Source organism: Aethalodelphis obliquidens, unplaced genomic scaffold (genome assembly GCF_003676395.1).
Source record: "Aethalodelphis obliquidens isolate GAN/ISIS:26980383/991018 unplaced genomic scaffold, ASM367639v1 scaffold24, whole genome shotgun sequence".
Taxonomy (NCBI): domain Eukaryota; kingdom Metazoa; phylum Chordata; class Mammalia; order Artiodactyla; family Delphinidae; genus Aethalodelphis; species Aethalodelphis obliquidens.
This window is the reverse complement of record NW_020837968.1, coordinates 19,513,434-19,526,495: the sequence shown is the minus strand read 5'-3', so window position 1 is coordinate 19,526,495 and position 13,062 is coordinate 19,513,434. Positions and strand designations below refer to the sequence as shown.

Here is a 13,062-nt window from a genome sequence, read left to right as displayed (position 1 = left end):
AATGTAGTTAGTGCAGTGATCACATTTTTCTGAACCGAAAGTTAAGACATGTATGGGCTGGCAAAAAATTTGTTAGGGTTTTTCCGTAACATGACTGGTGCCCTTTTAGATCAGGGGTCAGCAAACCATGGGGCCAAATGCAGCCCTGTTGCCTGTTTTTGTAAATAAGCGTTTACTGGAACACAGCCTTGCTCATTCATTCAGGTACTGGCAACAGCTCGTTCATCTACATGTGCACTATCTATGGCTGTTTGGGGTTTGGGGGTTTGGTTTGGTTTGGTTTTAAGCTATAACAGCACGGTTGAGCAGTTGCAAGTGAGAACTATGGCCCACAAAGCCTAAAATATTTCCTATCTGGCTCTTTTTTTTTCCATCTGGCTCTTCAAGGAAAGTTTGTTAACCCTTATTCTAGGGCAACAGAGTAAAACGTAACCACAACTGTCCCAGGAAATCCGGAAAGGTCACTAGAGTTATATCAGAGCAGCCCAACAAGGCCGGTGTTGGGGTGAGGACCCCCCCGTTACAGCTCTGCTCCTGACCCCAAAAGATGGGTACCTCACCAGGCACAGAGCTGCCCACCACCCAGAGGCCCCAGGGACAAAGGGAGGGTTCTGTGGTGACCACCTTTTACTGGGTCACCTAGAACAGGGCAGCCGAGTTCTGGGGGGGGGGGGCGGTTGGAGGGGAGACACAGGCAGACACAATGTCCACTACTGTGGGGCGGCACAGCGGAATTGTGCCCCATAAGGAAAGGAGCTCATTTCTGGACCTCAAGTTGTCTCCTGGGCTAAGGACTTCATGTTCCTCCAAAAGCCATTTCTGGACTATTGGGATTTTTCTTGGAACCAGTTAAAACGTATACACTCTTACGCTAACACACTCAAGAGCTTGTTGAATAGCAGGCACTCTGACATTCTCCTCCAATGAATTTTACCAGTTCCCCAAACATTTTTATTCTGTGAGAAGCAGAAAACCAGCACAATGTGATGATAACTATAGCTGCTATTATTTACTGGGAGTTTATTATATGCCAGGCTGTGTGCTAAGCATTCTATGTGTATTACCTGACTCACTTTTAAAAGGTAAGTACTAGTATTTTGCCCATTTTACAGATGAAGGAACTAAGGCACAGAGAGGTTAAGTAACTTGCCGAAAGTCACACAATGAATAACAACAAGTAGAGCTAGAACTCGAATCTATCATGGCTCAGGAGCCAGGCAACCATTTAACAGATAAAAGGAGAAAACAAATAAGAGTGTGTTTTGATGTCCTAGACTGCAAGCCTTCATTCTCCACCCAATGGGTGATTAAGAAGATATTCCTTAGGGGCTTCCCTGGTGGCACAGTGGTTAAGAATCCTCCTGCCAATGCAGGGGACACGGGTTCGAGCCCTGGTCCGGGAAGACTCCACATGCTGCGGAGCAACTAAGCCCATGTGCCACAACTACTGAGCCTACGCGCCTCTAGAGCCCGTGCTCTGCATCAAGAGAAGCCACCACAATGAGAAGCCTGCGCACCGCAACAAAGAGTGGCCCCCGCTTCCGCACAGCAACAAAGACCCAACTCAGCCAAAAATAAATAAATAAATAAATAGATTTATTTAAAAAAAGAAGACATTCTTAGGATTCCCTGGTGTGTCGCCCCAAGGTGGGCACTGGGCTGGGGCCAGGGAGGGGGAGATAAAAAAGCAGCAGAAGGAGAAGTTCCAGCCTCTAATGATAATCCAGAGAGAAACCCAATGCTGTGTATGAAACTGCACGGGCCGGACTCCAAGGCACAGGTGAGTAGCACAGAGGGTCCCAAGTGGTCTTTCCTCCCACTGGGGAGCAAACATAACTGATTACAAGTACCAACCTGCCGAGCATGGGGTCCTGAGGGCAATTTCATTGTCTGACCAAAAACCCACCCAAGTTTTCTGCTTAGAACATTAAAAAAGATTTCGTTCAGGAAGTGATACTGATGAAGCAGTCAAGATGCTCTGGAGCTGGGCGACTCTGTTGTGAACCAAAGTAGTCATTTAAACTCATCTTTGCAACTCAGTTTCCCTCATCTGTTCTCAAGAGGAGTGGGTTAGGTAATCCATATAACAGTACTTAGGACCCCAAGTGCCTGGCACACAGTAGGTCCTCAAAACCATTAGCCAATACGATCATTATTAAGACCACACGGACACTCTGGAAGGACTCACCAAGTCACTCAGACCTGGTGAGACCAGTGTGGACAGCCCTCTTACCGATTTCTACCCCAGCACCCGGGCTGGGTACAGTACCAGATCTGACTCGGGGAGAGCAGACTCGCCCTCTCTCGGGGGCCAGTGAGGCTGATTCGGCTGTGGTGTGAGGCATCGTTCAGAAGAGGTGGTCTGGTGTGCTGGCGGCCTGCTAGGAGTGCCTAGACAACCAGGACATAAATACTGCTGGTAATCCTCACCATGGTCAATACCACTCTCAGAGGAGAGAACAGCACAGGAGGCTTTCGCCAGGTAAGCACAGGCTTTTGACAGTGCTGGGGAACCCCTCTGACCCCCACAAGTTCCCTGTCTCCAAGCTACAGCCCATCTGCTGCCAGATTAACCTTCTCCAAATCCAATTTCATCATGTTAAGCCCCGGCTCAAATGGCTCGTAGTTTTCTAGAGGATAAGCTCCAAACTCCTGAGTCTGAAGTCGGGACCCAGGCCTCCCGTCCAGCCTCCGCTTACACCTGTGCCACGTAAGCACTGCTCCAATTCCTTCCCTCTCACACCAACCCTTCATCCCTGCACTTCTAAAACTGAATGAGGCCTGCCTCCAGGCCTGTGTATCAGCTCTGCTCCACCCGGCCAGGCCACTCCAGGCCTGTCCCTGAACCCGTTTCCTATAATCTGTTTCCTCACCTGGATATTATGACAGCATAAGTTCTTATTATGTCCAATCTAAATAAGAGAGGCAGAAGTACTTTGAAATATATGAACATGTCATATATATTCAAGGATACATTTCTAATCAGGCCCTAACTTACTCTTGGCTCTTATGATTTTGTCTTCCCATCAGCTGATGTAAATTTCCCACTGCTGGTCAGATTCTGCCCGGTTTTGTAAGTTATCTTTGGCACACAGAAGTCTTTCCAATAATAAGCCCCTTGGGTGGCTCACATCTCACACACCTCTGACTCTTTCCCCACCTACCTCCACAGACAGACGGACCCTGACCACACAAATACAAGTGTCATCTGTACTGTCACACAGGTAGGTGAATAAGAACCCTGGTGGGGAACCCTGGAGCTGTAGTTGAGGAGGTTATCTTAAACTAAAATCAGATATTTAAGGGGTTGTGTTTAAATCTGGCCAAAATACTGTGGGTGGCTTTGGGAGGCTGACTGATGGCCCCCCAGAGATGTTCACACCCTAATCCCCAGAACCTGTGACTATGTTCTCTTATGTGGCAAAAGGGACTGCTGAAAGTGTGATTACATTACAGATCTTGAGATGGGGGGGTTATCCGGCTGGGCCCAATGTAATCAAGGGTCTTTATGAGAGACAGAGAGGCAGGAGGATCTGAGTCAGAAGAGGGAGAGAAAGATGTGAGAGAGGCAGACGCTGGAGTGATGCAGTTGTGAGGAAGGAACCACGGCCAAGGGATGAAGCAGCCCCGAGAGGCTGGAAAGGCAAGGGGAGGGGCTCTGCCCTTGAGCCTCCGGAGAGAATCTGCCCTGCTGACTCCTTGATTTCAGCCAGGTGATACCCATTTCAGACTTCTGACCTCCAGAGCTGTAAAATAATAAAGTTGTGGCGTCTTAAGTCATTGAATTTGTGGTAATTTGTTACAGCAGCAATAGGAAACTAATGCAGTGGCTATTTTTAAAAGATACATCATTGGGTTGGGAAGAGGGGCGATATTCTAGAATAATTTCCGGATCATTCATCTAAAATAACTTAGTTTAGTCACTCCACAAGTGGTACTGAGTGCCAGCTAAGGGCCAGGTGCTGTGGTAGGTTCTCACATATCCCATGGGCAGCTCAAGACACATTCTTGTTCCTGATGACAGAGTCCTGCCTGCTTTCAGTATAAATACGCCCCATTCGTCTACCAGCCTCTTTCCCAGGCTCGGTTCAACACTGAAAGCATCATGGAGCACTTACATTACATGCCAGGCACTGTGCACGGCCTGGGGTACCGCAACGTCCAAGTAAGAGCCCGCACCCTCAAAATGCTCCTCATCGGTTCTTACGTTCTTAATCTTTCAAAACACTTTCACTTCAGATTAAATATTTCAGTGAAATAGTATTAATAACAAGAACAGCTACCAGTTATTACTCCCCTTCTGTGTGTATCACTTTTTATTAGTCCTAATCCTACAGCAACCCTGTGAGGTATTACTGTCCCCATCTGCTGATGAGACACAGCTCCCAAGGTAAAGAAATCTCCTCTAAGTCCCAACGCTGTCAGGGGCAGGCCTATCCATGCCTGTCTGACCCCAGGCTCAAGTCCTTTCCTCCTGCAGCCTAGGAAGTGAGCAGATAAGAAACCTGCCCCCAGGTCAGTAACAACAGTCACTCTCCTGGGGGCTTCCCTGGTGCCGCAGTGGTTGAGAATCTGCCTGCCGATGCAGGGGACACGGGTACAAGCCCTGGTCCGGGAAGATCCCACATGGCGTGGAGCAACTAAGCCCGTGAACCACAACTACTGAGCCTGCGAGCCACAACTATTGAAGTCTGTGCGCCTAGAGCCTGTGATCCGCAATAAGACAAGCCCGCGCACCACCACGAAGACCCAACACAGCCAAAAATAAATAAGTAAAATAATTAAAAAAAAAAAAAAAAAAGAAAGAAATGCCTTAGAAAAGAGGACAAAAGTCACTCTCCTGGAAACACGGCAAGGTTCACGCCCTGAAAAGTGTGTCCACCTGGCTGCAGAAAATCATAAGTCCTAAAAATCCAGGCGCTGACGGGGCTCTCAAAGGCCACCTGGCCAAACTCCCTTTCTGGAAAGCTCCTCAGCTACCAGGTTGAGAGTGTTAGGCTTCTCAGCACCAGCGATCCCACCCCGGTTCTGTCTCAGACGTAAGTGGGAGAAAGAGGCAGGAGCCCCACACTGAGTCCACTCTGGGCGTGCGCCTCTGGAAGGAGCTGTTGGGTACGCGGCCCCCAGTCCTGCCACGCTGACTCCCAGAACCTGCCTCCATCAGCAGCACCCCCAAACACCACACACAGGCCAGGCACGGACACCTGTGCACGTCACTGGTGCAGACATTAAATTAACAGGTCCTGCCACCGAGGTCCCATGCAACCCTCTGGCACTACAAGCGTAGGCAAAACCCCAATAGTTTTTAAGACCAGTGAGTTAACCCTACCAGGGACGATCCTAGACAGACAACAATACTCAGGAGGAGAAATGAAAAGAGGATGTTCAGAGGAAGAGGCGACTGTCTCCTCGCTGACCTCCACTCTCCTTTGCCGGCAGAACTAAGGCCACGGGCCCAGGCCTGGCCTTCAAGGCCCTTCACTGTGGACCCCAAGACATGTTTCCAGCTTTTATTTCCTACTATCTCCACCCCACACCAGCGCTTCAGCCAGAATGGCTCATGCCCCAACACACACACACACACACACACACACACACACACACACACACACACACTTTCCTACTTCCACGTGCTGCTCCCACCTCCACCCCCGGGACACCCTTTCCTCTGCCAAAATCCTACCCGTCCTGATGGAATGTTAGCGCTCCATAGGGTCTGCCCCCCATCCTGAAGTCACCTCTTGTCCTCTAAAGTCCCTCATCTCTTAATGGCCTAAGGTTGCCCTGCCATGCCCTATAGGACTCTTAGAGTACCTGTCCCGTCTCCCAGGCTGCATGGTGCGCTCCTGGAGAGAGGATCTCTTACCCAGACCTATACTCCCCTTGAGGGTTGGTGCTGTACCATGTCCACACCAGCAGTTTAATACCCACGGGTGCCCAGGGGCTCCCCAGCTTCTCAAGCTCCCTCTTCTAGAACCCAGAACCCAAGAGACACCAGGGATGCTAAGCATCTGGGAAACGCTCTTCCTGTCACCAATCACCCTGAAACCGCCACCACCCAGAGCCATGGACACAGCGGCAGCAGCGCCCTGTGTTAAATGGGGTGAGGGCAGAGGAGGGAGGATGGAGGAAAAGCGTCGTTCACAGGGGCCCGGAGCCTGCTCGCGTGCGCACACAGACACTGGGAGGGAGGGGTGGCGGCACACCCAGGATGCGGCACCTCTACTGCGTCCTCTGCTCGGTCCCACTCCTTGCTTAGAAGAAGAGTGAGAGGGAAGAGGGACAAAAGACAGCAGGCCTGGCTGCCAGTGAGCTCACGCGGGCTGGAACAGGGGCACAGCAGGCCTGACCTGTATGTGGTGCCCAGCCCTTGCTCTACCAAATGCTGGCTGTAAACACATTAGGGGGCAAGAGCCACAAACTGCTTTTTCGATCTCAGACAGATGGGGAGATGTTTGCTCCAGCACCTGTCAAACAGTCACCACCTGCAGGTCACAGGGCAACCTATTCTTACCTTCACCCTCCGCTGAGCCAGGACCCGGGCCAAACGCAGAGAAAACATGCCAGACAGAAAGCAAACACCGGCTTGACCCCAGGATCTGGATTTAATGTAAAAGTTCTGGGTGTGTGAACAGACCCCAGGACCTCCCATCCCGCCCGGCAGACGGCAGGATCATTGCCATCAGGCCCTTCGGTTCCCAGACAACAAGGGTACTACGATGAGGCTGATGGAGGAGGGTGGCCAGCCAGGCCCGGGTTCCAGGCCCACCCTGGGCACCAGCCACATGTGACCCTGGGCACATCCGCTCTCCCTTGGGCCTGAGTTTCCCCGTTTCCTCATGTGTAAAACAAGGTGATTGACCTAGATGATTTCCAGTTCATAGAGATTAGGACACGGCCGTTTACCCTGAGCACAGAAGGGCTGTGCTGAGAATTGGGATTTAACAGGTTCTAGAAAGAATCATACACAAAAGAATCTGAGTACTAACCCTTCTAGACGTTCTATGAAAATAGCAAGTGTGGAGGGGCAGACCTGCTTCTCGGGGGCGGTGAGGTGTTTCCCAGGCCAGCAAACACCTCTGGGAAAATCCAGCGGGGGTGGGGGCAGGGAGCGCGCCCCTTCTCAGACGGCCAGGAAACCCATCCTGCCCCGTTACACACGCACGCACTCACACGCGCACACACACACGTACACACACGCGCGCACGCACACACACACACACCCCTCCTCAGAGGCTGGCAGGAGCCCGGCTTCCCCTTCAAGCGCCACCCCCAGCCCAGCCTCCCCCTCTCACATCAAGCAGAGGGCCTCACTCACTGCAACTGACCTCTTGTTTCCTCAAAACAGAGGCAATCAGATGTGCTCACCCTCAACCCTCGGTCTGGTCTCAGCCCTCCCCCCCCCCCATCCTATCTCCTCCCCGCACTGGCCATTCCCCTCCTCCCTCTCCCTCCTCCTTTAGGACTTTGCCCCGAACCTATTTTTCATTTTGCCTTCAATGTCTCCTTCCACAAAAGCTTTCCCCCTCAATCCCACAAACCCCGCTCTCGGCTTTCACGTACCAAATACTGAAAAACCTCCCGTGGACTCTGCTTCTCCTTCAGCCTCATCCCGGCCAACCCTGCCTTCCCTTCTCCCTCAGCACAGGCTGCCCCGACCCCGAGCTCTCCCCCTGTGGCACTCACCACGGCCACCTGATGGTTCCACCCACCTGAGTCAACACCACCCTCCTCAGCCTTTCCAGCGGGTCCCACCCTCTCCCCTGAAATCCTCTGCTGGGTTGCCATGTCTCACCCGGCCCCTCATCTCAACCTCCCTCACCAGCTCCCCCTCCCCCCCTCCACCTCCACAGGAGTCCCCAGGCCTGGTCCCCAGCCCCCATCCTCCCTGCTCTCTACGCTGTCCCCTGGGCTGCTTCAGCCTCCCCACGGGCTGGCAGCTCCCCCAGGACCGTGCATCCCATTCCCAGGCTGGGCAGGCCATCTCAACCACTGGCCCAATTCTAGAACAAATCCAGTTACACACACGCCACGTCTCTCCCTCCAAGTCCCACAGGCACCGATGAAGGGGCACAGGGAACCCGGGGGGCGGGGAGGACGGAACCGTTCTGGGCCTTGACTGTGGTAATGGTTACATGACAATATGCATTTGTCAAACGGCACAACCGCGCACTAGAAAGTGTGAATTTACGGTATGCAAATTGTACCTTAATAAAAAAGGATAGGAAAAAAGTCCCGCAGGCACCTCAACCCCTTCCGTCTAAAACTAACGTCACCGTCTTCCTGCCGCCAGTCCAGCTCTCCCCCCTCTGTTTTCAGCGGTGACACCACCATCCACCCCAAACAGTCCCCACCGCTCCCTCCACTAGAAATCTCAGCGCAGTGGCCAAGCAGTAACTTATTCTAGAGTCCACCTGCGCAGATTCATAACCTCTCGAATCTACGCCTTCATTCCTCCTCCCCACTACCCGCCACCTGGGACTCAGGCCGCCTTCACTTCTCACAGGCCGCCTCACGGGTCTCCCTCCCCATCCACCCTGATCTCTCAAAGTGACCCACTCCAAGACCCCTTCTGCACAGCCTGCCTGCCTGAGTGCCCTCCCCTCTCTTCCCCACAGCAGCGCCCACCTTTGCCCCTCCCTGCTCAGGCGTCAGCTTCAGATCCTTCTCTCCCATGGAAACCTGTTCGTCCTTCAGGCCCTAGCTCCTAGACCTCCCAGCACAGGAAGGCGGTTTCCCAGCCCTTCTCCAGCAGAACCAGCACCGCTGCGCCCTGGGTTCCCACAGCAGAGGACTGCACCCGCCCTAAGTCCTGCACGGTCTGCCAGTACCCACAGGTACCCACGTCCACTGTGCACATGCCAGGGCAGGGAGCCACCTCCCTCTCTGTCAGAGCCCACTAGGCTGCAGCTGAGTTGTGGGCGCCCAGGGAACTCTTTCTGGCCTGAACTGAACTGTCAGGTGAAAATTACCAGGAGCCTATGCCAAAGCCCTCCTGCCCCCCACCACCCCGACCCTACGGAAGCCCAGTGGCAGCAATGCTGCTCAGACTATCCTAAACTCCTAAGGGCAGATCAGACAAGCTGCTTCAACAGGAAATGGGGTGGGGGACTCACCCCACTCTGCTCCCTTGCCCAGCCTCCCGCTGCTCCCCTGCCACTCCCTACCCTCCGGCCAGACTGCACTCACCCCTACCAGACACTCAGCCACCCCAATGCCTCTGCTCGAAGAGCCCACTGCCTGGACCAATGCTACTCAAAGAATGGTCCTTGGACTCATATTGTCATCCTCGGTGAGATAACAGGAGTAAGGGCTCAGAAACTTTCACAGCAATTTAGCACCGTCAGGACATTTTTACTGTGTTTTGCAAAAGCGCTGGTCTGCAACAAACTGGGAAAAAATAAAACCTGGCCTTCAGCATAGAGCGTCTGGGAAGCACTGGCCCTTCACCCCTCCAAACTCCTGCCTCTTCCTGCTGAAATCTTTCTCATGCTCAGAGTCCCAGCTAACACGCCTTCTCCTCCAAGAGCCTTGCCGTTTCCACCAGCCAGAAGTGGTCTGATCTAGACCCGGAGCCCTAGATCTGCACACTGAGGGTGTTTAGGTGGTATCTGCACACCCCTTATTACAACTCCCTGAGGTCCGGGAACCAAGGAATTGTTCACTTTTATATTTCCAATGCCACGCTCAAGGCAGACAATCAGTCAATATTTGTTCAACTAGGAGGGAATAACCCACAGTTCCAGAGCGGGCTTTTCTTCAGGGCAGCATGTGGAGAAGCACCAACCCTTAGAGCACACAGGGATTTTCCAGGTTTCTAGCAAGTGCAGCCCCTCTCCCTCGGCCCAGATGGAAATGGGCTATTTTAAAAAAGCAAGTCGAGGACTCCGGAGACAAGAACTCAGTCACTATTCACTACAACAGACTCTACAATACCCTGAAAGGGCAAGGTGAGTGAAAAACACTCAGCTTTCTCATGAATCCTTCTCTACATGCACAGAATAAAAAAAAGGAAATCCAAGTATGGAGAATAAAAAGAGACTTTCAGGGTCATTTCCAATGTTAGATGTTCTGTGGGCCCCTGACCTCAAAGCAAAAGGTCAAGGGCTCAGGAGCCTGTAACCCCACGACAAACATGCTTGTGGACAGACCAGTGGACACCCACTTGGGTCTGAAAAGTGTGGGGAGCAGCCCACCCAGACACATCAGGGTCTGCCTCAGAGTCGGTGGACCCCATCCCCCACATAGGTGCAACTCCTCAAGGAGCAGGGCCCTCGCACTCCCCCTCTCCCACTGGCTCTTCTTTCTACTGGCTCTCCCAGGTTCCTGGCTGTTGTTTAGCAAGAATGCTGGAACTATTTCCAGATGCCACTGTCAGATCAAGACAACTCTCTAAATATTCCTGTCTAATTCTGCACACAGCTCTTGTTTCAACTGACAAAGATAATGACTCAGTATCCACGGCTCTTGATGGAAAATTATCGTGCCAAGTTTGGAGCTTCCCAATAATACACTCCTGTAAACTTCTTCTTGAGAAAAGAGAAGTGACCTCCCTGTCCAGATTCTTCTCTATAGGCAAGAAAGGGCACCCAAAAGACACCCTAACTAACCAAGGAATGTTATGGGGAAATCCTGATACATCCCCATAGGATCAATTAACAACAAGAAAAAGAAATTCATGGTAGGGGTTTCAGATGTTTTTCCTTGCCCTGTACAATGATCACCATTCTTCACTTTTCTGCGTCCCCACCAGTTTGGGACTTTGAGGTTTGGGGCATAAATTCTGGGTTACAGTGAAGGCAAAATCTAGACTCAGAAGTAGTGTCTTTCCCCACACAAAAAGAAACGGCTCACTGTCTCTGATGCTTCAATCAACTGTAAAAGAACTGTACAAATTGTACACGTGTCCATTCTGCGCTCCTGGGTAGCCCCTCTCTTGGAGGAGTACATGGCACATGTACATACACCCACATATATGTCTGAAATGCAGCCACACACTTACTCTCTGCAGACCCAGGCCTGGCACCCTCCCACATCATAAGACATACGAGATATCTCAGCAAATCAGTAAGGATGAGCAAAGCATCACCTTGGAAAAGCCACTTATGGATAACTGAATTGGCCTTTCTGCCAGCATTCAGACAGTATAAATTTGTTTGCTCACTATTTAAAAACTGCCCCATGGTTATTTCATATGCGTATCTCCCACAGTCTTGCAAAGTCCCCAAAGACAGAAACCACAAGTCTCCCACTTCTTTTGTACTCTGGACCCAGCCAGTCACTGCCATGCACCCAGCAGGCACAGCAAATGACCATGGGTTTCCTCACTCCTATCCCCCCAGGTGCAGAGTGGGGGACTCCATTAAAGCCCAACCTACAGGGCTTCTATCATTGGTTTAGGACAGAGATGCTACCCTTTACATAAACCTCTCAGCCAGTCATGGACAGGTCCTAGGGGGCCTCTGGCAGCATGGGAAGACTCTTTTTACAGTTTTACCTCAGTGGTTCTCAACCAAGGCTGCTTTTGTCCTCTAGGAGACATGTGGCAATGTCTGGAGACATTTTTGGTTGTCACAAATAGTGTGTGTGTGTGTGTGCGTTGGGGGGGTGGGGGTTACTAGCATCTAATGGATAGAGGCCAGGGATGTTGCTAAAGGTTGAGAAACGCTGTCTTATGTGACACACACGTAAGTGCTCACCTTAGTTCACTTTTCCTTTGAGTTGCCCAAGGTCAGGCCCAAAATCCTAACCCTGCCTTGTCTGCATTATTTGCAAAGTTGAAAATGCCCAAAGTCATCACCAGTCTTAAAGATGCTGCTCCTGAGAACCACCAGCCCCTGCTTTGCTTCTTCTCCGGAGATGGGCCCTCCTGCCAGCATGACCCACCCATGCACAGCATGACAACTGGCAGGCTGGCATCAGGCATGCTCAAATCCTTTGGCAACAAGTTAAACCTGGCAGGCCCAGCTCCTCAGTCTTCTATCACGCACACCCAAGGTGCAAGTGAGCATGGACAAGTTTTCCAATGGGCTGCAGGCCCTACCCTCGATGAGAGGCTGCACTTAAGTCTCTCACCCTTCAGAGGACTGGCACCTGTCGTCCAAATGGAGAGTTCCAGCATCCAGGCCTGCCCCCGCAGCATTTTCCATCCCACAAGGCACATGGGAGAACTGGCCTGGGTTTGGCAGAGGGGCAGAGACTGGGCAAAGGCACGAGTTTAGGCAATTAAGCCCAAACCATTCACAAGACCCCCGGAGTTTGGAGAAGTAGGAGGAGGGGCCAAAGAAAAGCCAACGGAGGAAAGGACCAAGAAGGGTCCTCTTTCCCAAGTTCACCCAAAACCCCCAACTGTGGAACCCAACAGCTGGCTCGGGTCAAGCGAGTCAAAGTCCTGGCACAAACCTGGGGCCAGGGGCAGTCAGCGCCCCTGAGACAGTGCAAAGGGGTCTAGGCGTGAAGAGAAATATTATCATGAGAAAGCGAGGCAAGAAAGCAGTACTGTCGACCAAGAGACAAGGCACCAGCACGCGGCCCTCGTCCCCTCCCCGAGACAGGTATGGGCTAAGGTGGGCACGGGGGTAGGAGACAGCCGCAGGGCGCCCGGAGCTTGGGGCAAATGAAACTCGCAAACGGGAAGCCGCGCTGTTACTTGAGGATACAATAAGGGCCCAAGCGGGTGGTGAGCACAGATCTGGCCGCAAGCAGACGGCGCCCAGGGCACGCGGTGGGCGGCAGCCTTACCCGGCTGCAGGAAGCTGGGATCCACGGTCACCTTCGCGCAGCCTCCGCGCGCTCGCCGTAGCGTAGACACCCGGCATGCACTCTGTATCTGTTTACCAGCGTTCCCTAGCCCAGAGACCCAGCGCCGGGAGCCCCGCCCCGCAGGCCACTCCCATTGGCTGCGCCGCCTCCCCCGCCCCCAGTCCAACGTCGCGCGGCGTGGGGCAGCGTGCACGGCCCGTGCGCTCGACCCGCGGCCAATCGGGACGGAGGGCAGAGAGAGAGGAGCCAATGGGAGGCCGCCCCAGCGCGCGAGCCACTCCCGTTCTTCCCTACCGGCAG

At 52.7% G+C, this 13,062-nt stretch overlaps 1 protein-coding gene across 1 annotated transcript in view; it reads right to left on the bottom strand.

Annotated features, from left to right (window-relative positions):
- Positions 1-12,854, bottom strand: part of COQ8A (coenzyme Q8A) — a 49,409-nt gene extending 36,555 nt beyond the window's left edge. The window contains exon 1 of the mRNA XM_027122384.1: positions 12,742-12,854. The gene's annotated coding sequence lies outside the window, so the exon portion shown is untranslated. The remainder of the gene's footprint in view (positions 1-12,741) is intronic.
- Positions 12,855-13,062: the final 208 nt, after the last annotated feature.